This window comes from Papio anubis, chromosome 13, assembly GCF_008728515.1.
Source record: "Papio anubis isolate 15944 chromosome 13, Panubis1.0, whole genome shotgun sequence".
Taxonomy (NCBI): Eukaryota; Metazoa; Chordata; class Mammalia; order Primates; family Cercopithecidae; genus Papio; species Papio anubis.
Genome location: NC_044988.1, coordinates 47,488,011 through 47,513,751, shown reverse-complemented (window position 1 = coordinate 47,513,751; position 25,741 = coordinate 47,488,011). Strand labels below are relative to the sequence as shown.

General features: G+C 38.2%; 1 protein-coding gene and 1 long non-coding RNA gene across 3 annotated transcripts in view; both read right to left on the bottom strand.

The window, feature by feature from the left end:
* Positions 1-25,741, bottom strand: part of ADAMTSL1 (ADAMTS like 1) — a 952,161-nt gene that overhangs the window by 535,257 nt on the left and 391,163 nt on the right. The window lies entirely within an intron of this gene.
* LOC103878307 lies at positions 1,812-25,142 on the bottom strand. The gene is made up of 3 exons (XR_002517736.2): positions 21,229-25,142; positions 18,863-19,018; positions 1,812-10,393 (listed from the first exon to the last, which is right to left on the bottom strand). It is a non-coding gene; the product is annotated as an uncharacterized LOC103878307 (long non-coding RNA).

Below are 25,741 nucleotides of genomic sequence, written 5' to 3'. Positions count from 1 at the left end.
GCTGTGTTGCCTAGGCTGGTCTGCAACTTCTAGCCTCAGGCAACCCTCCCACCTTGGCCTCCCAAAGTGCTAGGATTAAAGATGTGAGCCACCATGCCTGGCCAGCAGTTTCAAATTTTTTAATTTTTTTAGTAAGAAGCATTACTTGGTGTATTTAGGGAAAGTTAAAGAAACTAAGATTGATCTAAACAACCCTTTTAACATTCCCTTTGGGGAATATTCATAGACTGGTCTGAAGCAGAATGGAGTTTTAGATACTATAAGTATTTTTATCAGTGTCTTTCTTTAACACTACAGAAATACATCAAAATAGCTTTAGAAACATCTCATATTCTCATTTGAATTTGAAAAGGGGTTATACAATTTTAAGAATCCTTGCTATGGAATGACAACGGACAGGGATGAAAACATCACCTCCAATCTTTGAGCCAGCTTAATATTCTGCTGGTATTCCTAAAATACACACACTTTACGCAACAAGCTAAGTCATTTGATTAGCCTACTTTAGACTTGTTATAAAAATTTTTTAATATATATACTTTATATTACAGCTTTCTACCATTAAAGAATTTCATCTAGAGTTTCAAGGATCTTCAAATAACTGGTATTTGGTTCATTTTATAGTACTGCCTGAGAAAGGGAGAACAGTGATACCATTCTATAAAGATATGCAATATCAAAAAGGTGAAACAGCAGGATTCAGGGACCTCGTCAGCGAGGGCCTCACAGGTGTAGACTCTCAACTAGGGATTTCCAAACCTGGTCTTGCTGGGGCTCCCTGGAACTTAGCATGAAGGAGAAAGGGGCAAAATTAAGGTGCTTTGCCAATTTTCCTAGTCCGTTTGTTTGTTTGTTTGTTTATAGAGATGGAGTCTTGCTTTGTCTCCCAGGCTGGAGTACATTGGCACAATCTTGGCTCAATGCAACCTCTGCCTCCCGGGTTCAAGCAACTGTCCTGCCTCAGCTTCCCAAGTACCTGGGACTACAGGCATGCACCACCATGCCCAGCTAATTTTTATATTTTTTAGTAGAGATGGGGTTTCACTACATGTTGGCCAGGCTGGTCTAGAACTCCTTACCTCAACTGATCCACCCACTTCGACCTTCCAAAGTGCTGGGATTACAGGCGTGAGTCACCACACCTGGCCCAGATACTTATTTTTAAGTCATCATAACCACGTTAGACACACACCACTCTCCCACCTTTAACCACTGCGTTGCCTCCTGTCTGCACTGGCATCAATTTGCACCTTCCAGATTCCTTTTCAAAAATGAACAGAGGAAGGGATAATGAAGTCTTGATTATTACTACATGTCAGTGATCTCATTGTGTCAGGACAAATGGATTCTCAATTAAAATAAAAAGAAGTGACATCCAACGTAACAGCAAAGTTTCTGAATTATCACTCCATATGTAGACATCACTATACTTATGGAATATGTGGTTATATCATTTGTTTAAAAATCTCTTATGGAATATGTGGTTATATCATTTGTTTAAAAATCTATCTAACAACTTAACCAAATACATGAAAAACAACCAGAGATAGAGATAAAGATATATGCACAATAATATTTATTTATATTATCAAAACCTTTCAAATATCTAAAAGAATATCAATAAATGACTAGTTAATTAAATTATGGTACATTTATACAAGGGAGCACTATACAACTATTTTAAAAGGTAATATAAATATGTATTTATACCAGAGACAGGTGTATGTGATATATTACATTAGACAAGGAAACTATGTTGAATATGATCTTATTTTAGCAAAAAAAGAAAATAAAAATTTATAGGTATGTATATGTATAGAAAAAATTCTGGAAAGATATATATATGTATAGAAAATCTCTGGAAAGATGTAAAATGGAAAAGGTTAGCACTGGTTTCTATTTCTGAGAGATTAGATTACGACTTTTATTTTTTCTTTATAATTGACTGAATTTTCAAAGGTTTTCTGCAGTAGGTATGTATTACTTTTGTAATCAGAAGATATAATAAGGCTATTTTCATTTTGGAGGAAAAGGAGACTGAATTTTATATACCCATCCACCCACCCATCCACATAAAGATGGCAACCTCTGGTTTATACCTTATAACTGTGAAAACAGAAAATATGACTATGACTTTCCATTGTCCCCTGGTGGAGCAATATAGAAATTTTATGGGCATCCTTAATAGCTACATCTAACCCATAAAATATTTGATTCCAAAGTCAGATAAGTTACAGCTTTATGGGCCTCCTTACTAACTATATTTAACCCATAAAATGTTTGAATTCAAAGTCAGATAAATTATAGTTTTACGACCAAGAGTGTGTCCATATTCACCCTAACCTGTGCTTTTGTGGATTATGCCAAAAAATCCTTTTACCCTCCAGAAATATTATGGATGTCCATGAATTTATCTCAAAAGTATGTAAAGTTATTGATCCAGTTCATGTGGGAGTACATTCTTCAGTAAGCTGTGTTCGAACTAGACACTTGAGTCCAGGTTTAAGGTTGATTTTACTTTAGTTTAAATGAGTTAAGTAAATACTCAAAACCGTGTCTAGTACATAGTAAGTGCTACAAAGGTATTCACCACTTTACCACTGCTACAACTACTGTTTTCACCACAGTAATGAAAAAGCACTACAAATAATATCCAGGAGATAAGAATATAAATGAACTGAGTTCCTCAGGACCTCCCTTGTGCCCCGATACAAGCAAGCCTGACATTCAAGTCAAGCACAGCCATGCGTAGTAATCACCGTAACAGAGGAACCCAGAATGGGGGACTTAATGCTTTAGGAGCGCTCAGTGGGCATATCATGCTAACACTCAAGAGTCTGTGCCTGTGCCATCCAAGAAATCTCTACCTTGTCACAGTTTATTTCTCACTGTATTAAGGGCCTCTAATGGGGTTAGTCATGGACTACCAAATATATGTTATTTGCTTATGTATGTTAAACATTTCTAGGAGGATTCCTAAGAAACAAGATATCTAACAGACTTTCCATCTTGCCAGGGAAGCTGAATGATTGAGAAATAGGGTAAAAACGTATTTTTCCTGCATACCCTTTTATGATTTCTAATTTTTGTACCCTGTGTATTTGTTGCCTAATAAAAAATAAAATCATCTGATGGTTTTCTGTAGGGAATAAATCAAAATGGAATCACATGGCGTACATTTTTAGGTATGGGTGGAAAATAGAGTAATACATTAACAAAGTACAAAGGCAAAGGGACATGAACACATGCACATACAATTATCGTTAATACTGGGATACAAAGGAAATTTAAATGTAATCCCTGACCTGAAGAAGGTGGCTGTCCAGAGAGAAGACATGCACTGGGACAGTTACATACAGAACAAGGCCTAGAATAGGACACTAGGTCAATTGAATTGAGGAATTATTTGACTTGGCACATGTTCTCAGGATACTGATCTGTAGGATGGGTAGAAGGAAGATTTAGAACAACATCCTTATGCAAACATACTTATAAACCATTTCCAAATCTTACAGTATCTGCCTTTTAAGCCATTTCCCCCATACAGTAACACCTGAAATCCTGTACAATTCATTGTTTGTTTCCTTTTCCAAACACTTCTTACAACGTTAAGAGATTTCTCATTAGTGTCAGTCTCTATAGTATATGCTATTTGTTTTCCATTCAAAGATGCACTAAGGATAACACCATAGAAGCTACAACTGTGTATTTTAAAATAAGAACAAAGAATACATCTATTTTTATATATTTTGAACTTAAGATACTAAAAAAAAAAAGTGTTAAACCCTAGCAACTACATAGCTGCTAGGACAAGAAATCCCATCGATTACTTCTCACAGCTCTAAAAGAAGCTTCAAATTACAGAGTGATTGACTGTAATTAAACAACTAGGTCATCATTGATATTTGTCATCATTGATATTTGAAACCGCTGTCTATACTCCCTAACTACCAAGTGAAGTATAAAAGAATATACAAATGTATTTCTTTAAAAGGTCTCTCTAATTTTCTGGTAATAAAGCTACTCTGTACCACATTGGTTGCTTCAAAGAATGTGGTTTCAGGAAGACCAGCACACGTATTTTTAAAGGGCAATAAATAGACAAAGTATTCCTAATTCGAAGATTTGAGCCACAGGTTAAGAAGGTCTTAATAGTGTACCCATTGCAAGAGCAGAAATGAGAAGGTCAAGTTTAAGCTTTCAGGGAGGTCTGTCCTGTTTTAGCCGAAGAGTTCTTTCCCCTGTTTGCCTAAACTTACTAAGTATTTATATTTTTAAAGATTTATGGGCAATCAAATGCCAACACTCTCTCAACCCTCCTTGGGAAATAGGCATTATTACATGCACCTCTCTCATCACATTTCCCAATACTCTCAGAATTAAACACCAAAGATTTTTTAAAAAAGGGGGGGGTGATTGTATTTATGTATTCCTCATCTGGTCAAAGATACGACTAATCATGCCTTGCAAGTGAATCATTAAAGCTTTGAGAAAACTATCACCATGCACCTTAAACACCTTTGGCAAATTGTTTTTTAAAAAAGAAGTTTGGACCACACACAGGTTTTTCTTTTTCTTTTTTTTTCTTTTTTTTTGGTCTTTCATCTTAAAAGTTATTTTTCTCTCCTCCCAAGGAACCTGACCTGCTTTAAATCTTCCCCTGGCAGATGATGTAGTGTCTTGCGTCACCTTATTAATCTAGATGCAAAGCATTCATTTCAAACTAGAAAATCCATGTTTAGGCAGGCAGATTATTATTTAATGTCTCTTTACAATTTTAGTTATTTCAATGTAATGAGGTTACAAATAGCTAAGTCTCATCCCATTTATATGAGACACAATTTGTTTTCTCCATTGCTAAAAGCTCCACATAAGAAATTTAATTTCACATATACATCTACATGATGCTTTGCCAAATCTCCTCAGACAAAATTCTATGAAGTTCCTGCCACCTTTTCTCCTAATAGAAAAATTTGAGAATATCATAGTCTGTATTTTGCCTTGAGACTAGTAAAGTTTTCCTGCCAATTCCATAAAACTGTGAGGTGGAAAACTGTTCTTTCCAATTCACCCCTGTCTCTAATAACATGAGGTCTCTGTCTGGCCAAAGTAAAAATGTATACCCTCTTCAGGTGAAAGAAAAGTAGAAATTCCAGAGTTTGCCATTTTGTTATGATGACTTCCAGTGTGAAATAATTAACGCCAAAACAAACTCCCCAGAACTTGCTTTATTACTACAGATCTTTGTGTGGAGTCAAGAACACCCCCTACCTTTCCGTTCTGACAACTTCCTTGTATTTCTAGACTTAAACTCCTGGGTTTTCGCAGAAAAAAATGTTTTCTCCTTGCTCCTTTCCCTTCTCAATATGCAGTCAATTCACCTTCACAGTTATCTCAAACTTGGGGTACAGGCTAGAAGGGAAGGACTGGCTTCACATTTCAACATGGCATCTTGCAACTTCCTGGTTTTTTTCATTGGGCCCAAATTCCTCAAGGTATATAACCTCTTTTTTCCCCCTGCCCTTAGCAGCAGCAGCTCCTTCTACATTCAGACCTCTCTTCAGGCACCTGAAAGAATAAAGCCATTGTTCCGAGGTGCACAGCCCAGCTCCCACTGCATGAGTCTGGCCCAGAGCAGTGGCATGAAGAGGATTTTGTGGTTCTTACACACCTGGGGACCAGGTGGGGATGTATCAAAACAAACCAAGAGAGGGGAGTGTGTGCCGGGCCATTTGCCACATTAGTTAAACCCCTTTTCAGATCTGCTCCCCCTTCTCTAGCTCTCTGAGGGTATTTTTCCATTTCTGGCTGTGCTGAGGCCTGGGTTACTGCAGGCCAGCAACACGTTGTGCTGTGTTGTGTATCTTTGTCTTCGGAGGTCTAACCTCAAAGAAAAATACTAGGTTGGTGCAAAAGTAACGGCAAAAACAGCCATTATAAAAACACACATTACTAATAGAAAGCATCTCTCAAACTAGCAGATGTGTGCTTCTGAAAGCTAAACGCTCTGAAACGCTTGGGGGGCAAAAACTCTCCCCTTTAAGTCAACCCTTGAGAGGATCACTATCCGCAGTCAGTCCTGTGCTTAGGGCTTGTGCCTCAGGCGGGCTGACCTGGGAATGACTGCATTTTACCTTGAACAAATTCCAACCCAAAGGAAACGGGTCAATGTGTTACTAGGTTTAATTCTCTAAAAGCTGGTAGAGGATTCAGGGAAACTAGAGAAGGATACCAAATATTTTCCGCTAAGGCAGGGACCCTCTCTGGGGCCGTTTTATATGCCATACAATTGCATTGACATCTTTTAAAATCCCCCCAATAATATCTTGATGTTTATCATATTCATTTAACAAAACAGATAACCAAAGCCCAACAAGTATGAGGACACAAGTTTGGTCTTCTTTAGAAAGACACAGAGGCAGGATTTGAAAACAGAGCTTCTGACACCTGAAAAGAGGGCATCTGACACCTGAACTTCCTTAAGAGCTACACAGCTACCTACGTGTTCTGGGGAGTCATTTAAATGCAGCCATATAGTTGTGATGACCAACACGTGGCTATCTGAATTTACTGTTCTTTGTAACATGCCCTCATTGTTGTCCAAGTTCACCCATGTATATGAGAGTGATAACAATTCACATACGTCTCATTTTCTTCTCAGTTTCAAATATCCAAGGGCCTCATTTTCTTCTCATTTTCAAATATTCAAATACAGTCAGTGTGATGGTTAAGAGCACTGACTTCAGGGACGGGTTTCCTGAATCCAAATCATGTTTCTGCCACTAGTAAATGTATGACTTTGGACAAAAAATTTTCTGTGTTTAACTTTCTCCAACTTTGAAAGATAGGTACAATAGTAGTACTTGCCTTCATGGTCAATATGAGGATTAAATGAGATAATATATGTAAATACTTAATAAAATGACTGGCAATACATGTTCAATAAATGGTAGTTGTTATTTTATATAGGAGTTATAATATGTTTTATATCACTGTAATAATACACATCTTATATCACTATAAAATCATTATTTTACGGCAATTAGATTTAAAATAGCCTTATACATATACAAAGTATATTCAACGGAAAGAAGGTAAAGATCTGGATTCTCACCATAGCTCGGGCCAAATTTGTGACTTGCGGGCCACATGGTCCTGGGTGAAGCATCTGACAACTCTACTTCACTACTTCATGTTTAAAAAGGAAGTCTGCAGTTGGTCCTGATACTACTTCCAGATCTTTCCAAATATATGCAATTTAACATGTCTATGAATTATAGAATGTACTCATTATGTAGCAAGTGTTATACTTCGTATTCATTTGCTCACTTACATGTCACAAAATATTCCCATTTTATAGATGACAATAGTGAGGTTTAGAGAAATTAAGCAACTTGTCCAAAATCCAAAATTCATCCTAAACACCTAACTTAAAACAAAGCAGTGCTTGAAATGAAAAGCAGCAGTAGTGGAAGTGATGGAAGACGTGTGCAAGTATGGCTGACTCTGTGTGCTGGCCCTAACCCTGTGACTCTCCCTCCGTCTGTTCAGCTAGGGACCCATTAATAAAATCAGTAACGACCGTCTTTGTTTTAACCATCCAAGTTAACTAAAAGTTCATTATAAACAGAAAATACTAAATCAATTTCCTATTAGCAACAATGGCTATTTTCACTGCTAAAAAGATTAGTAAGTGTGAGAAGCTAAATTTAAACCTACAATTGGCGAGAGATTAAACTAATTCGGGTCTATTTTGGAAGGAAGCTTTTAAAAGACCAGAACTCAACTTTTCAAGTTAACAGGATTCAAGCTTTCAATGCTTTCCTTTCTCCTTCCCTTTAACTAAATTCAACTTTGTATTTTTCATCTTGTTTTTGGAATCTTTCCAGGTCACCTCTGTTAAGAAACACAAGGCCCTTGGCACTGAACTTTTGGGAATGTGCCCACATCTGCCTCTGAATGTCTGCCTGCCTACCTTTGATGCCGCATTCAACACCTAACTTAAAACAAAGCAGTGCTTGAAACAAAAATCTCCTCAGAGCACAATGGGTCCAGCTCACCAGTCAGTCGCCTCAATGATAAATATCATGAGCAAAAAGGCCTGAAAACCCCAAATAGTTCAATATTCTAGGACAGGCCCAACTGATTTTCATTTGGGAGAGGAAAAGGAGCAGTGCTTCATTATAGAGAAAGAAAGGAATAAATGATGATGACAGCTGTGCTGATTCATTGTTTTTTTAAATAATTCTGAAACATTCTAACTATGTTGGTGTCACATAGATCCTTCCCAGAGCTGAAGAGGTTTTGCTCCTATGTGTATATGTAGTTTTATTTGTAATAAGGTTTTCATTTTGACATGATACTCCAATTTAAAATGCAGAATTCTCCTTCACTTCAGTTCCTTAGAATTGAATATGTCATTCATCATCTTGGTGGTCCCAGTAAAATGCCCTGGAATTCTCATCCCAGTTTTCAATAGTTACGTATTTATCCATATGGTAACAATATTACCACAACCAAATTCCTGCTACCAGAGACATCAAATTGTTCAACTTCAGCCCCAGGAATATTTTTTTGTCTCTAAGAAGTAAATTTCAATCTGTAAATTATTGGGAGAGGATAAATGTAAGCTAAAGCAGTATCATTTATTGCCCTACAAGTGGGCTGACCATTCACATAAGAAGGAAAAGAAGAGACTAAGGCACATTTCTCTTTCAAACAAGATGAGCCTCTACAAAACTTGGAGGAATTGAGTCAAAAACCACTGTGACTGAAAAGCAGGCAGCTGTAGCAAGAGCTCTGTGTATTTGACTCTGAACAATAGCTTTGTTATTCTCGGAACCTGAAGACGTCTGAAGCAGAGAGTTGCTTCTACTGGAAAACGAATGGAAGGAGGATAATGTGCTGCGGCCTTCCATTGTCTGACAGATCATCTCCTGTTTTGGGCTCTGCCCCTGTGAGACTGAGTCTTTCAAGTTCAGCAGAGGCAGGATGTGGTGGTAGTTAAAGACACTGCAAGGAATCAGGTGGCCTCAGTGCTTTCTCTGTTTTCTTGTTAATTAGCGGGTGACTTCAAAAATGTCTAAAGATTTCTGGGCTTCAGTTTCCTCATTCAAAAAGGAAAGAATCCACCTAGCCAAAATCGAAGGCCACTTTTACTTCTAAAGTTTCAACTGTGTACAATGTAGTCAAGCAGGACTTTGTATACTCCTGGGGGAGTAACAGTAGCTATCATTTCCTAATCGTTTTTCTGTTCTAGGCACAGTGCTAGGGTTTTCTTCATGTGATGTTCAACCTCCTGGATGACTCTCCAAGGTAGACCTGATTCCTACTTTACAGATGTGAAAACTCTTACTTGCTTAGAGTCACTCAGCTAGTATGTGGGAAACCTGAAGTGCAGACCCAGACTGCCCAGCTCCAAAAGCTCAAGCTCTTTTGCTACCATACAGTGGGTATCATCCAACCCTGCTCTGAGAAAGGCACTGATAGGAGACTGATAGTAGTGATGCTGAACTAGCTGGGTGCCCAAGAGACTGGCTATATGCAGTGTCTAGGAACATTAATAGGCAAAAGTGATGACAAATTCCTCTACAAAGTGGGGGTAACGCTAGGATTACCTCATCACCTCATCATTGTAGGGATTCATGTTTGTAAAGTACTAAGATCAATGTGTTTGTTATATTTAAACAAATAATAAAAACCTCCAAGAAACAGAAGGCTAATGGATGTGTAGCGTACAGGGTCGGGGGTAAGGTACAGATTAGAGAGGATTAGAAGCGGGTTGATCCAAGAATAGAGCAGGACGAGACAGTCACAAAAGGAGAAAAATGAGAGGGCCAGGCCCACTGCTACAGAGTGGACTGAAGTCCCTGATTTGTTTATTTGTGGGGCCTGCAGTCCTTGAGTGGATCTCCATGTTCAACTCCTCATCATTGATTTGGGGTATCACCTGTCACATGGGCTTCTGGATGCTAAGTGGCCAATTCTGCAGCTCAGGGTTCTTTGTGCCAATGGCATGTGAGCTGTGGAACCCCATGGTAGCTGCCATAGAAGCAGCTCCTCTCACCTCTGAGATGCACGTTCATTCCCTTTCCCATTTGCCCTGAGAATACTCTCCAGCGGTGCTGGCGTTTACCCTAAGATAACTTTGCCACGAAATATCTTAATTTTATTATTATTTTTGCATTGCTCTAGTATATCGACTTTGGAAACAAAAGACATCATTCTATTTATAGCATTCTATTTTAGTAGTGATATGTCCATTTACAAAATATAGTGATTCTCGATTGCCGAAAATGTCAAATCTGAGAAAACATAGCAGTCCTACACGTGATGTTAACATCATTCTCGAAGAGTTATTGGCTGAAGATTCATTTGATTTATTCAGTTTTTTCTGAAATAGAGGATTCTGATGTTAGTTCCGCTTAGAAATAATTCCTAGAACAGTTTTTAGATTTTATTTTCACATTGAAAATGAGTTAGATTTGCTTCAGCCTCAAATACTGTGTTTATGTACAATTAAATGGGCATTGGCAGTGAGTTGCACTTTTTCTTATTTTTCTAGACAGGAAAAGGGTTAACTTGTATGTTCCCTTATTTAGGCAGTGGCCAATATGCTGTCTGACTTGTGGATATACTTGACAGACACTTAGATCCTGTAGGGAACTGGAAGTCAGAGTGAAAGTGAATGTGAGGAAAGTATAACACTGTCTCTGGATGATGAGACCAAACCTCCAGGGACAGGAGAAGGAGGTCAGAGTCACCTGGCCACTCTCATGTCTGTCGGAAGCCAGGACCATGCCTTTGAGCTTAGTGGAGGGATATCCACAAGGCTGTCAAAAGAGGGCCTCCTAAGGGGAACTCTGCTTAAACAGCTCCATCGGGATGAGGAAAGAGCTTCCAAGGTCTCCTGTTGAGCTTCCTCCAGGACCCCATGGGCTCTGAACTCAGATCAAGTCTTGAATGTTAGTTTTCAAGCATGTGGTGTTTAGACTCGGCCCCTGTTGCTACTGATGTTTCCACCTCCACCTCACAGTTACTCATTATCTCAGCCCTGTACCTCCACTTAGCTCTTCCCCAGGATTTTGCTTTGCTGCTCCTGTATCAATGTTAATGGCCAAAGGAAACACTAGGATTCAAGAACCTCCAATTCGTTGTCAGTGTATGCACTCGGGATTGGACCTCTCCATATGAAATGCTAAAATGTATTCTACCATTACTATCAACAAGAGCCTATTTGTGAATCTCTTTTTTTTTTTTTTTTTTTTTTGAGACGGAGTCTCGCTCTGTCACCCAGGCTGGAGTGCAGTGGCCGGATCTCAGCTCACTGCAAGCTCCACCTCCCGGGTTTACGCCATTCTCCTGCCTCAGCCTCCCGAGTAGCTGGGACTACAGGCGCCCGCCACCTCGCCCGGCTAAGTTTTCGTATTTTTTAGTAGAGACGGGGTTTCACCGTGTCAGCCACATGTGTATCATGCACGTAAAAGTTTCCAAATTTAAAAGATACATATAGATATGGTGCAGAATATGTCATTAAAAATAATTAAGGCCAGGTGCCTGTAATTAAAAACAAACAAACAAAAAAAAAAACAGTGCTTTGGAATGCTGAGGCAGAAGGATCTCTTGAGGCCAGGAGTTTGAGACCAGCCTGGACAACATAACGAGACCCCATCTCTATAAAAACAAATTTTGTTAATTTAAAAAAATAATTAAAATGTTATTAAACAGCAAAAGGAAAAGTTAGATTACTCCTTTGAGAATCTGAAGAGTTTTTTATGAGAATGATATAGAAAATAAATGAAAAAAAATTATTAGAGCCTAAGGAATTTTAGTTAAACAAAAGAACTTCAGTATTCGGGTGAATCAAACCCTTAATTTTGGTAATTAAAACATGTTTTATACTTATGACAAAGAAAGTGAGATCCGGACTGCATAGACAGGCTTTAGGACTATTATCCAATGCGTGTTTCTGAAAAAGATGAAGTAATTCTGGGGAAAAGTTGATGATTTAGTAATTTGTACTAAAGATGAAGAAATAACATGGGACTGTAGCAAGAGATATTCTCCTGGGCCTCAGGAGAGATTTGCATACGCAGAATCATAAACTCTGCTTCCTAGGGAAGCAAGCATGCTTATCATATTTTTCAGACATAAAACTGTTTTGGTAATAGGTTGAGCCTGGAGTCACTGCTGTAGAGTCAAGGATTCAATAAATGGAATTCTTCAAGCACAAATGCCCAGGGACCCTAAGCCAGATCAATGCATCACAGTTTATTACATCCTCTAAGACAAATTCTAAGAAGCTTAAGGAGCTCAGATGGTGCGACCTAGTCAGTACTGTACGAAGCTCTGAAATAAGTTTTCATCTCCTCATTCTTTATCCAAACCGTTTACTTGTGGCATAGACATGTGAGAAGGTAAAAATCTAAAAGAGGGTTTAGAATTAAGAACTATTTTAGTTCAATTGCACTGACTACCAATGACACAAATATATTTCCTAGGAGTAATCAATCAGGATTATATATTCTCTTGGTTTACCAAGGAAGGTTGATTTTAAGCCAAACTGGCTCCTGCTGGACTTGTGCTTGTAACTGATACTCACTTCATTGATTACTGGTGGGGTCCAGATCGTGGAGCAGAAAACCTCATTTTTAGATATTAATATGCAAGCAAGGGAGAGAGAGAGGGGGAAAAGGAAAGCATAGAAGTAGCGGCATAGGATAAGGTTTGAAAGATGAAAGGGGAACAAACGTGCTTTAAAAATTGTATATGGGGGAAGCTTTCCTAAAAGAGAATGAAAAACTAACCACTCACTTGATGTATATGTTAAGGAAAAACTTTTATTTCCTGTAGAGACAGGGTCTCACTATGTTGCCATGGCTGGTCTAAAACTCCTGGTCTCAAGCAATCCTCCTGCTTCAGCCTCCCAAAGTGCTGAGATTACAGGTGTGAGTTACTAACCATGGCAAAAAACAAAAACAAATAAAAAACCCCCACATTTTTGAAAGAGAATGAAAAATGGGTGAAGTCTAGTGAGAATTATGCTCACTTCCATTAAACTGAAGTGTATCTTGTCATCCGAGCACCAGCAGCCATATTACAAGGATGTACTGACATGCTAGGGTTTGTTGGCAGAGAGAAATTGAGAGATCAGAAGTTTCAGATCAAATCTTTCTTGAGTCCAGTTTCGTTTAAATTCAGAACAGAGAGAAGTAATCCTTGAGAAGATGTTAAATATTATAACGTAAAGCAAATGAAGACTCAGAAATAAACAACCAGAACACAGATTTTCAAAGGTCTCAGCTTTTCTAAATATACACAACCACATGGGGAAGAAGAAGGTTGGGCAGCACTAGCCATGATGGCCACCTTCTCAGCACTAAAATATCTCACTAAACCATGGTCTGATCTGTTAGAAGCCAAAAGGTAAAGGTTAAATACTTAAAATATATACATATGTTTAATAAGTAAAAAGTGATATTTTCTAATATAATTCTCTGACTTAGAGAGATACAACTAAAATGAGACAAGCTACGAGACAACTTTCCTAAATGAGTGGACCCTCCTCTTAGTCCTTTTGCCATGCTACTCTCTTTGCCATTTGTGTAGCCCACATGCTTCTTACCACTTGAGTTGATACTTGAGAATAGTGTCTGAAACTTACAAACCAACATGAAAGCCATGAGATAAAAGTTAAAGTCAATGACCTATATGCTGTCTAAATATTTTTTAAAAAAGATTATTCAAAGAAAGATCCAGGAAAAAAAAGCCTAATTTTCCCAAGTTGTAATCAGCTTGCAATTTCATTGGGCCTGTGCCATATCTTTTCAATGAATCAGGGACTAGCCCCACATATAGACACTGGGGGAAGAAAAATTTCATTGAAATGAAGAACTGGGAGTAGGATCAGCCTTGAGGCAGCAAGTGGGAAAAAATGGTAGCATGACATTTTACCTAATTCATTATTTGGTCATATAATAAATCCTCCATACAAAAGTATTCAGTACAGAGAGAATACGGCATTATATGGTATATTATGCCCAATAAATACTAACCAAACCAAAGTGGACATCAACCAAGTATACCTTTATCTTAACCCTTAAAACCTATAGATGTTGTTTTTCATTGAACATAATGCCTTGGTTTAATGAACACTTGGTTCAGTTCTCTCCCATTACCCGCCTTTGGCATATCTTATTTTATGTCTACATAAGCAATGGAGAAACATTTATACATTAAGGTCTATTAGACCAAAGAATGAAGTTATATAAAACTATAATGAATTTAGGGTTATTTTGTGGGGTGATAGTTGTCAGGTTTTACTGACTTAATTTCTAAAATGAGAGAAAATAAAAAATATTATTCAGTTTCTGTTATTCAACTAAATGCTTATTAAATACTTATAAATTATTTATCCAAGCACAGTGCCGGCAATTATAATACAGTGCAATAAGTGCCACCATATAGGAAGTCAAAAGGGCTATGGAGGGACATTTTTCTGGATGTGGAAGGCCAGAAAACACTCTCCAAAATGACAGTCATTTGGAAACTGGAACCTGAAAGATGAATGCAAGTTAGGAAGATAAAGAAGTAATGCAAGTTAAGAAGATAAAGGGTATAATGAAGAATGTTGAATAGGCAAAGGGAACAGCATAACAAAAACCCAGACAAAAGAAACAGCATGAAACTTTCAGAGATGAAAATTTTTTCATTAAGACTGGACCAGAGAGCCTGAAAGAGGAGTATTGAGAATAAAACTGAGAAGATGGGCAGAGACCGGCTTGTGAGGAGCCTTGCAAATCATGTAGGGAGTCTGGGTTTAATTCAGAGGACAACTTGAAGTTGCTAAGGTGTTTGAAATAGGGACTAGAATGATCAATTTTGTGTTCCTGACAGATCATCCAGGCTGCGTTGCTGGAACAAACCCTAAGCACAGCAGACTGGTTGGGAAACTGTAGTCATCACCCATTTGAGAAGTGGTGGGGGTTTGGTCTAGGCTAATGGTCTAGGCTAATGACAGTAGTGACAGTGGGGATAAAGAAAAAATAAACAAATTTTAGAGACAGGTAAGTAGACTGTATTAGTTTGTTCTCATGCTGCTAATAAACACATACCCAAGACTGGGTAATTTATAAAGGAAAGAGGTTTAATGGACTCACAGTTTCACATGGCTGGGGAGGACTCACAATCATGGTGGAAGACAAATGTGGAGCAAAGGCACATCTTACATGGCAGCAGGCAAGAGAGAGCATGTGCAGGGGAACTCCTCTTTATATAAAACTATCAGATCTCATGAGACTTATTCACTATCACAAAAATAGCATAGGAAAAACCCACCCCCATGATTCAATTACCTCCCACCTGGTCCCTCCCACAACACATGGAGATTATTACAATTCAAGGTAAGAGTTGGGTAGGGAGACAAACCATATCACAGACTTAATAGAGCTTGGTAATTACTTTGAGTTACAGGAAACAAAGGAAGAGAAGTAACAGAAAACCAAATACCACATGTTCTCACTTTTAAGTGGGAGCTAAACTTTGAGTACATATGGACACAAAGAAGGGAACAACAGACACTGAGGCCTACTTGAAGGTGGAGGGTGGGAGGAGGGAGGGTATTCAAAAACTACCTATCAGGTACTGTTTATTACCTTGGTGACAAATAATCTGTACATCAAGCTCCTGCAACGTGCATTTACCGATATAACAAACATGCACATGTACCCCTGAACCTAAAAGAAAAGCTTTAAAAAATGAAAAATAAGCTGGGCAAGGTAGCATACCCCTGTGGTTCCAGCTACTCAGGAGACTGAGGTAGGAGGATCGCTTGAGCCCAGGAGTTCAAGACTGCACTCTAACCTGGGGACAGGACGAGAACTTGTCTCAAAAACACAAAAGCCAAAACCAGAAAAGGGGATTATCAGTTACATGAGGTGTGAGGACTCTGAGCAGGCAGGAAGGGTAGGAACCTGAATGGAAATAGAAAACCAGCCACTAATAGGAAGGAAGCCCACTGAGCTAGGAAAGGGGCCAAAGGTGGATGCTCATGTGGGAAATTCATCTCTTGGTGGTAGGAGACCAAGGGAATTCCAGGCTGATGACTCTTTTCTCCGTGCTGAGAGTGCAGTGGAAAAGTTAAGGGTCAGTGGCTAGAAGACATCATTTAAAAAACGCAGTTTACTATGGAACCCAGGAAGAGCAAGCAGACTATGAAAAACAGAATGCTGATTAGGTAGCTCTGAGGACCTGGTTGAGGTAGTAGACCGTGTATTAACAGTGAAAGTAATCAACAAAGTTGTATGGTTTTTCTACATGGATCCTCAGGATCCTAAATAATCTTTCTCCCTGTACCACTTCATCTTTTGCCCCACTCCTGTAACCAAGACAGGCTTGACCACCACCACACACCAATCAGAGCTGCAGAACCTAGCCCAGGTGGAGCCCAGAATTTCCATTTGGCAGGGAGGAAGTTTGGCTGATTTCCAAAGTTCAATACTATATTCAGTATTTCTACCACTTTTCAGTATTGTGTCGCCAGATGTCTCTCTTTGAAGATGCAATCACAGTGGATAACCCAGAAGGAATTTATTTTCTCCATGAACTGCAGCACCAGTGATGACCAACATACGAAAACTTGTTCATTAATTACATTCCGCCTATGAGGTGAAGAGTTTAAACCTTAGCTCATACTGTGGTAGTTAACAGTAAAGCAGACTCTGGAACTTGTCTCCTTTTTCTAAATCCCAATTTTGCCACTTACTAGCAGTGTGACCCTGGGTTAACTATATAATTTCACTGTGTCTCAGCTTCCTCATCTGTAAAATGAGAATACTGATAGGAAAGAAACAATGGGGATAATAACTGTACGTGTCAGGGTTCCCTAGGAGGACAGGACGAATAGGATAGATGTATATATGAAAGGGAGTTTATTAAGGAGTATCGACTCACACCATCACAAGGTGAAGTCCCACAATAAGCCATCTGCAAGTTGAGGAGTAAGGAAGCCAGTCCAAGTCCCAAAACCTCAAAAGTAAAGAAGCTGAAAGTGCAGCCTCAGTCTGTGGCTAAAGGCCCTAGAGCCCAAGGCAAACCACTGGTATAAGTCCAAGGGTCTTACACCAGTGGGAGAAGGATGAAGGCTGGAAGACTCAGCCAGTCTGGTACTTCCATGTTCTTCTGCCTGCTTTTATTCTAGCTGTGCTAGCAGCTGATTAGATTATACCCACCCAGATTGAGGGTGAGTCCATGTCTCCCAGGACACTGACTCAAATGCTAATCTCCTTGGGCAACACCCTCACAGACACACCCAGGAACAATACTTTGCATCCTTCAATCCAATCAAATTGACACTCAATGTTAACCATCACAATAACCCACTGCATTAATTCAAAAGACAACTTAATAAAAATAAAAGGCTTGGAACAATGTCTGGCACACAGTGAGGTTTATGTGCATAGTCATGATATTATTATAATATCATTATTAGAGTTTCTTTGCTCCCACATGGTCCCAATGAGATGACCATCTCAACAAACACAGTCTGATCTTTATTTATAAATAGACAAAGATAGAAATCTAAAATCTAGTCCAACATTCACATTAACTTGCATGTACTGTCAAACAGTGCCTCTAATACTAGTAATGCTAGAGGTGATGTTTTTGGTAAACAGGCAGGGTAAGATTTGCCAAGTTCCTTTTACTTTTTGTAATCTTCCACTTCACCTATCTATAAAAATAGATGTTAGGCTACATTAAAAATTTTAAATACTATGATGTAAAAGACTCTGTATTGTCTAAAGAATTTGATACAAACCACATGGTTCTACTTTTTACATATTTAGCCCTGCAGATTGTTATCTTCAACATTGTATGTTTTTCTCTCACAGTTTTACTTTCTCTTTGAAAAACTGAAATAATCTAACTATCTTTCTTGAGTGACTTTAAATATTTAGATCTCTTTTTTTCCACTTCAGCTTAGATGTATTCATGGCTGATAGTCCAAGTAGAAAAATTGTTGCCTGTGGTAAAAAAAAAAAAAAAAGAAGAAAGAAAGAAATTGCATCGTTCCCCTAAAAGCAAAATGTTTAAAGATCATAAGTAATCTTTACAAGCTACTTAAATTTTGTCTTACAGACAAAACAATATTTCTCCAAACCAACTCTAAGCTCTTTCATAGGTCCATCTACTGGGAACACAAACTCTTTAAATGTTTCACCAGGATTTATATAGACCCTATGGCATAAGTTTTGGGATAAGGCTTATGTAAAGTATTAAATTCCAGTTTACACTACGTGCAATGAAATAAAACCTGAACTTGTTTACTTATCTTCGTATAAGACTATGCCTTAAAGAGACTTGATTCAATGCCTCTCCCATAATGCTAGGTTAATTATTCTTTCCTGTAAAACTATAGAATATACTCCTTCCTATAGATGCTAAAAGCAGGAATCCAGAACTTTTGTTTCTCTTTCTGGAAACATTTCTACAACCTACCGAATTCAACTAGGCAAACATTCAAATCTTCAATTATCTTGTTGTTCTATGAAAATCTAAAAGTAATAAAAGCCCATGTAAAATATGGCAGCACCTCCAAATACTTTCAAAATCTAACAGCACTAATATATGTTTTACATCACCTTATACAGACACGGCATAGATAGTTCAGATTTTTGTTTTTGAAGATTTATTTTTGGAGTACCTGGTTCTAAAGTGGGAAAGCTATGAGGTTATTTAATGGGAATAGTGAACAGTAATATTGTCTTGAACATGTGAAGCACCTAAGAGGGGTCCAGAATCTGTTCTGTTATGGGGTCATCTGTCCTCAGAAAACTAGGTTACAATAACCAAACACACACAATACCTCTGTAAAGATTACCACCTGTGGCAGCCCCATTATGAAGGTTGTGATATGTTGTCTCTCCAGTTTGGAATCAATCTGTGGTCAGTAGGTTGGTTGTTGGTAAATATAGAGCCAGGCGTTCAAAACCAGCCTGGACAACACAGGAAGACCCCATCTCTATAAAAATAAAAATAAATAAACAAAATAAAAGAGAACGAGAGGAAAATAAGTTGAATAGCTGCCTAGAATATTTTCTATCTGCTGCCTGCCTTAACCCAATAACTTTAGGGACATGTTCAATATATTTTTTTAAAAAGCAAATACATAAATATGTTGTCTCTTTTCTACTAGAAATGGAGCCCCTTAGAAAGAAGGACATATCTTTATCAAAGATCTGTTATCACTACTTTGATTGTCTTTGTCATTACACTAAGATGCTGGTGTAGTTTCATAATGCCTTATGTACCTTCTGGTTATTAAGGAATCTAAATGATCAGGAATTTGTATTATATATGATATACAAATAATTCTTCAAGTTTATGTGATTACATGCATGAGGATCTGTCTTGGTTAATAAAACAATAGAAAATATTCCAAATAAAGAACTGGAAAAGGGAATGCTTAGAAAATTGACCAAATGAGAATTGTTTTTAGCTCCTGACTTGGATACTGGACAAAATCTCTTTCTTCTGATGAATTAGAATCCTTCCTTTTTTCTTATAATGGAAGTGGTAGCTTTAAATAAAAGAAGAGAGAAGTCTTTACTCTATTTGGTTTCTGTTTTTTCCAAGTCCCAGACTGGTGACCCAAATTGATAACAGACTCTGTTTGTTAGAAGATTATTCTGTCTACCATGTGAATTTCGAAGAAATGCAGAAATCAGATAGATGAATTGCTTCATAAAGAAGATGATTTGTAAGTATGTCCAATGTTGAAGAAACAAACAAACAAAATATTGACTGGGTGGTACCACTATTAGGGCTAAGAGTTTCAAACTTACAATCCAGCCAATAATGTAGAATATAATTTTGGAATTAAAGTGCAAACAGCAGCACTTTAAACAAAACAGGATAGGCATAATTCTCTGGTATAATTTTTCATAATTCACAATATAATATATAAGAACTAATCTCTTGCATGTATGCATATGTGCACACGTGTATGTGCACAAGCATTTGCTAAGGAGCTGATGGCTTGAAAGCCATCTCTCTGTTGAGGGTTTTCCAACAAAAGGATGCATAGAGCCTAATCAGAGGTTCACAATTCCAATTTGTATTGTGCTTAGAAAATGAATGAAATGGTACTCCTGGGACCAAAGGCAGACCATTTAGGCACATACTTCTCCCTCTCCATATTTTTTTTTCATTAAATGCTTGCTAACACTCTAAGAAGTAAGTACTATTAATCACTTTTTACTATGATTTGAAAGCTACACTAACTTGCCCAAACTTCAAGGATAGTAGGAGGCAGATCTGAGTTTGAATCAAAGGTGATTTTTCTTTAGAGTCTAGGAAATCCCCACTTAGCACAGTGTCTTCTCTGGGTCGCTTGTGAAGCTAGTTGACTCAGAACTGGGGCTCTAATGGAAGATCTGGACAGACCTTGTGTATACCCTGCGGCCATGGTCAGGACTGACTGCTCTAGTTAGATTCTCAAGGGTGTGAATTAAGAATATTGCCTGTCATATCAAATCAGTAATCCCTCTGAAGAATCTCAACACAATTACTCAAATAAGAACTTTCTTTTTTCTAGTGTAAAATCTGTCTCCTCTGATGAACTGTTAACTTTGCTTTTTTCTTATAATGGAAGCTACATATAATGGAAATTCCTTGGGAAATTCCTTGACCAAATATTATACTCCGTTACAGCAACTGGTTTAGAGTATTTTGTCCCTGTTTCTCTATCTTTTTACTGTACTATCATTTATCCCACCAACTGAATTTATTTGTAAAGTTATCTTAAATAATTTTTTACAAAATTGGCTTGGTGTATTAGTCCATCCTCATGCTGCTATAAGGAAACACCAGAGACTGGGTAACTTATAAATAAAAGAGGTTTGACTTACAATTCCACATGGCTGGGGAGTCCTCAGGAAACTTACAATCATAGTGGAAGGCACCTCTTCACAGGAGGCAGGAGAGAGAATGAGTGCCAGCAGGGGAAATGCCAGATGCTTATGAAACCATCAGGTATCTTGAGAACTACTATCATGAGAACAGCATGGGGGAAACTGCTGCAATGATTCAATTACCTCCCTTCAGGACTCTCCCACGATACGTAGAAATTATGGGGATTACCATTCAAGATGAGACTTGGTTGGGGACACAGCCAAACCATATCACTTGGTATAAATACATGGCAACATTAAAAAATAAAAATAATCACACCTGAAGCCATTTTGAAAACCTTGATCACCAAATCCTTTACTTGCTAGATAATCTGTGATATAAATTTCCTGGAATTCTGGCCATTCTGAAGTGGGAAAGAGAAAAGAAAATGGGGGAAAATAATGCCTGTTAGGTGCCAACAATGGTTGGGTGCTTCTTGTACATGATATCATTTTATTCCTCATATGCTTACAGATGATGAAAGAGACTCAGATGCTCATTAAGCTCATGCAGCTCCTAAGTGCCAGAGTTGGGATTTTAAATTCAGGTGTGTCTGGATCCTAACCTTATGCTCTTTTCACTCTGCCAGCAGCCTTCTGACACACTCTTACTGAATTCTGGTGGTTCAATGGGCCACAGGATACAATGCCTGCAGTTTCACCTAGGGAAATAACTATATAGGCTCTAATTTAAAATAACTTAACTTATAACCATAACTGTGTGGTTATCAACAAACTCTATTGATGCTGTATGTCCATATTGTAGCAAATTTTTTAAAAAAAGGAAAAATTAAAATTGCCAGGTATGGTAGCATATGCCTTTAGTCCCAGCTACTGAGGAGGCTGAGGCAGGAGGATTGCTGGAGCCTGAGAAGTCAAGGCTGCAGGGGGCTATGATTGTAACACTGTACTCTAACCTGAGTGAGAGAGTAGGATTTTGTCTCTAAGAAAAGGAGAAAAATTGGGCTGGTGCATATAAAAAAGATAGCAAGACAGGGCAAAACTCAAACTATGGGATAAAATGGGGCATGCAGATAATTTCTCACTTCCTCTTATTTTGAGGGAAATCCTGAATCCTCATTTCCACTTATAATTAACATACTCATCCCTAAATATAAAATTACGAAAACTTTATAGGACTCCCAGCTTCTCTCAAATAGTATGTAAAGTGTATGTTTACATCTATGTAAGATAACATGATCAATGAAGAGTATAAAAGTACAGTGAGGAGTGTGCCTTTTGTAGTTATATAATATATTGACTTTGGGCTTGTGCTAGAAGAATTGTTCCTTGCCTCCAGCTCCTGAATTTACTACAGCTGCCAAACACTTCCAGAACCTCTCAGTCTCAATCCCAGGGCTGGAGAAATTCCACATCCCTGGGAGATCAAGTTTCGCATCAATATTTTGGTAGGCTACTTGCCAATGCCTTATCAAGGAAAAATATAATTATAGGCGAGACTGCAGCAAGCTGATTCTATAATATTCTCCCCTCCTGTCTCAGCTGCTAAAATATAATATAATAAAAGTGATATAAGATACTGCATCTGCCCTTTTGGTAATTCTATTTTCATTTTAGTTCCATTGCTGGATTAAGGAAGACTTCAAGCCATGCCAGAGCTACTGATGCATAGCTCCTAAAACTCTAGCATCTGACTTAGGAAAGTTACAGCTTCAAATAGAATTCAAGATAGAAAGGAAAGGTGGCAGTAGGATAGAAAAGTTGAGGTCTTGTGGCAAATTGTTTTTGTTTTGTATTTTTCCTAGAATTGCTCTAATGGATAGTTCAACCACTACACCAGAGATAAAATTAGTACAGGGACTTCAATAATTCATTCATTTTGTTTATGAGTCCCCGGGGGCTTATTTTCTATCACCATGTGCAGTGCATTATAACACCAAGGCATAGTTCAGGACTAATTACTATTGTTTATTCAGACTGAATTATACTAAGGTTTTACCCTGTAGTATATCCAGGAGGGAGGCACAATTTGCTGCATGGTATCTTAAAAACCATAGGCCAACACAGTGGGGATAGATGATACTCACACAGTTATTATTTTAAAATACAGTTTTAAACAAAGACTTTTTATGGCTCTTCACTGGTTATAGACTCAAGTCTGAATGCCTCAGCATAGCATCAAAGACCTTTCTGTCACTTTGGGTTAACCTCAACACACTTCCTTAGCATCCTCTCTTACTCCTCTCCATGAACATATTTTTCTATCGAGCCACACTCCTTCTTGCAATTCTTCAAACAGCTCCTTTGTCTTACACCTTTGTTGCCTTGTCATAGTGTTTATTTTATCCTGGATCCACCTGTTCTCCTTCCTCTGTCTGTGAGTACCCTCCACCAAAACCACATGTGAAATGTGCCCTGACTATGCCATACCCAATCTAGGCTGAATTATTTCGTAGTCACATGACTTTATCTTCACTTCTCTTCCTCCAGCTACATGAGCTTCTTTAAGCAAGATCATGCTTATCCATCTCTGTATGTTGAAAATCTGGGACAGTCCCTGGCATGTAACTGGTGCTCAGTAAACAACAGTTAATCAGCAGTCTTATGCATTTGCTTTTACAAAAGCCATGTATTTCATAAAATATAGTCCCTAACTATTGGTTTGCTTAGTGCCCTATCTTAAAGGTTGTATTTCTTTATAACTCATATTTGTCTATAGGGAGTCAGTAGGTGTTAGATTCAGGAGAAAGAGTTCAGATCCCAGTTTTACCACTTTCCACTGTGTGAATTTGGGATAATATCCCGCATGTCTACAAAATGGAAATAATATTTGCTTGGGAGGAACACTTGAGCTAAAACACCCAGCACACACTTGGCATACAACAAATGAACCAACAGAATTCATCTTGGAATGATACCATCAGCCTCGGGCATCCACACGGAAAGCAGGACCCTGAGGGAATAGGATGAGAAATTTTAGTTTTTGTTGGTGAAACAAAGAAGGTTATGATACTGAGGTAGTCCTCAACAGGGCACTGTAGGTGGTGACTACAATGCCAGTGAATGCAAGAGTGGCAGGACCACGGAGGCAGAAAAAGGGCAGAAGGAAGATACTTAGGAAAACTAACAGTCCTAATATGTAATTTCTGAACAACTGATGATACTGAAAATAATAGCCAGCATTTATTGAAGACTTAACTGTGTCAAGTGGTTCACAAACTCTCTCTTGTCCTCCAAACTACCTTGCAAGATGATACCTTGCAAGATAGCTCCAGCTATCAACATTATCTATGTTATAACTGATTAAATAAGGACATTTTATTTCTGGGTTATGTTTTGACATTTAAAATAGGGAACTTCACTGACATTAAGTCTCATTTCATCACATGAAAAAGGCCAGGCCTGTTTTAACCCCCTTATGCAGATGAGAAAACAAGACTCAGAATTTAAATGCCTAAGAATTACATATGACATATACAGAAAATCACTAAGATACATGTTTATATATTGACACCACTAAACTGTAAACTCCAAGAAATCATGGCCTGAGACTGTTCTGCAAACCACTCCATATGCACTGCCTGGTGCCAGCCATGGCAAATACAAAGCAAAGAACAAGGAATAGCAAGGTTGCTGAATGAATGAATGAATGCATACATAATTGGGGAAATGAATGCTTTGATGGATGAATACCCTGTAGTCAGAGGAAAGGCATGAGAACTTTGGTTTTGGCCAGAGAACTTGGGATACATGGCTGGATTCCTTGAAGGACATGACTAGGTTAGTGTGGCTGATAAAGATAAGCCACTGCCTATTTGAATGAGGGGTTTTAAGTACTGCCTTCGTTTGAGTATCTTAGATCCCTAAACCACGAGAAAAACATAATAAATCCTTAAGTGACATTTACTTCATAACATGTAAAAGTACAAATTTAACATTCTTGTAGCAGACACCTTTTGGAGGACTCCTTGGGTCACACTCTATCTCTAGGAATTGGTTCTTTCTGTACCCCAGTAAATGTTCTTTCACTTATATGCATGAGATTTCTCTTCATGAACTTAATACTTGAGTGAGTTTGAGGGTATTTTAGTCTGTTTAGGCTAATATGTATTATAAACAACTAAAACTAGGGTGTATTATAAAAAACTGAAATTGATTTCTCATAGTTCTGGAGGCTGGGAAACCCAAGATTAAGATTCAGTGTCTGGTAACAACCTACTTCCTGCTTCATAGATGGCCATCTTCTCACTGTGTCCTCACGGGTAGAAGGGGCAAAGGAGCTCTCTGGGGTCTCTTTTATAAGGGCACTAATCCCATTCATGAGGGCTCTACCCTCATGACCTAACCACTCCCCAAAGGCCCCACCTCCAATATCATCACACTGGGGATTAGCTTTCAACATAGGACATTTTGAAGGGATGCAAACATTCAGACTATAGCAAAGGAGTGGGGGTTGTTTTTTAAAAAAGTTTTGATGGGACAATCATCCAAGCTAAAATGTAAACTGTAGCTAAAGAGAGGAATAGAAGAAGGACTAAAAGCATAAGGACAACCATGGTTTGGGGACATCCTGTCATTTCTGGGGGGCATCTGTGTACTCCGTATCCTCCAGGGTCAGTGACCCTTTCTGGAGTTGCCTCCCATGTGCCTCTACTAATACTCAGATGCCTTTTTAAAAACTCATAGTTACATAAACTATTCCTCATCCACGTGTTCATCTAGCCACTGATACCGTGTCACTCATTATTTTAGGCACAAATGATAGATGAGATGTGGCACAGTGTAGGGATGAAGGCATGATCTTTTAGTGCCAGACTGCCTATTTTCATAGC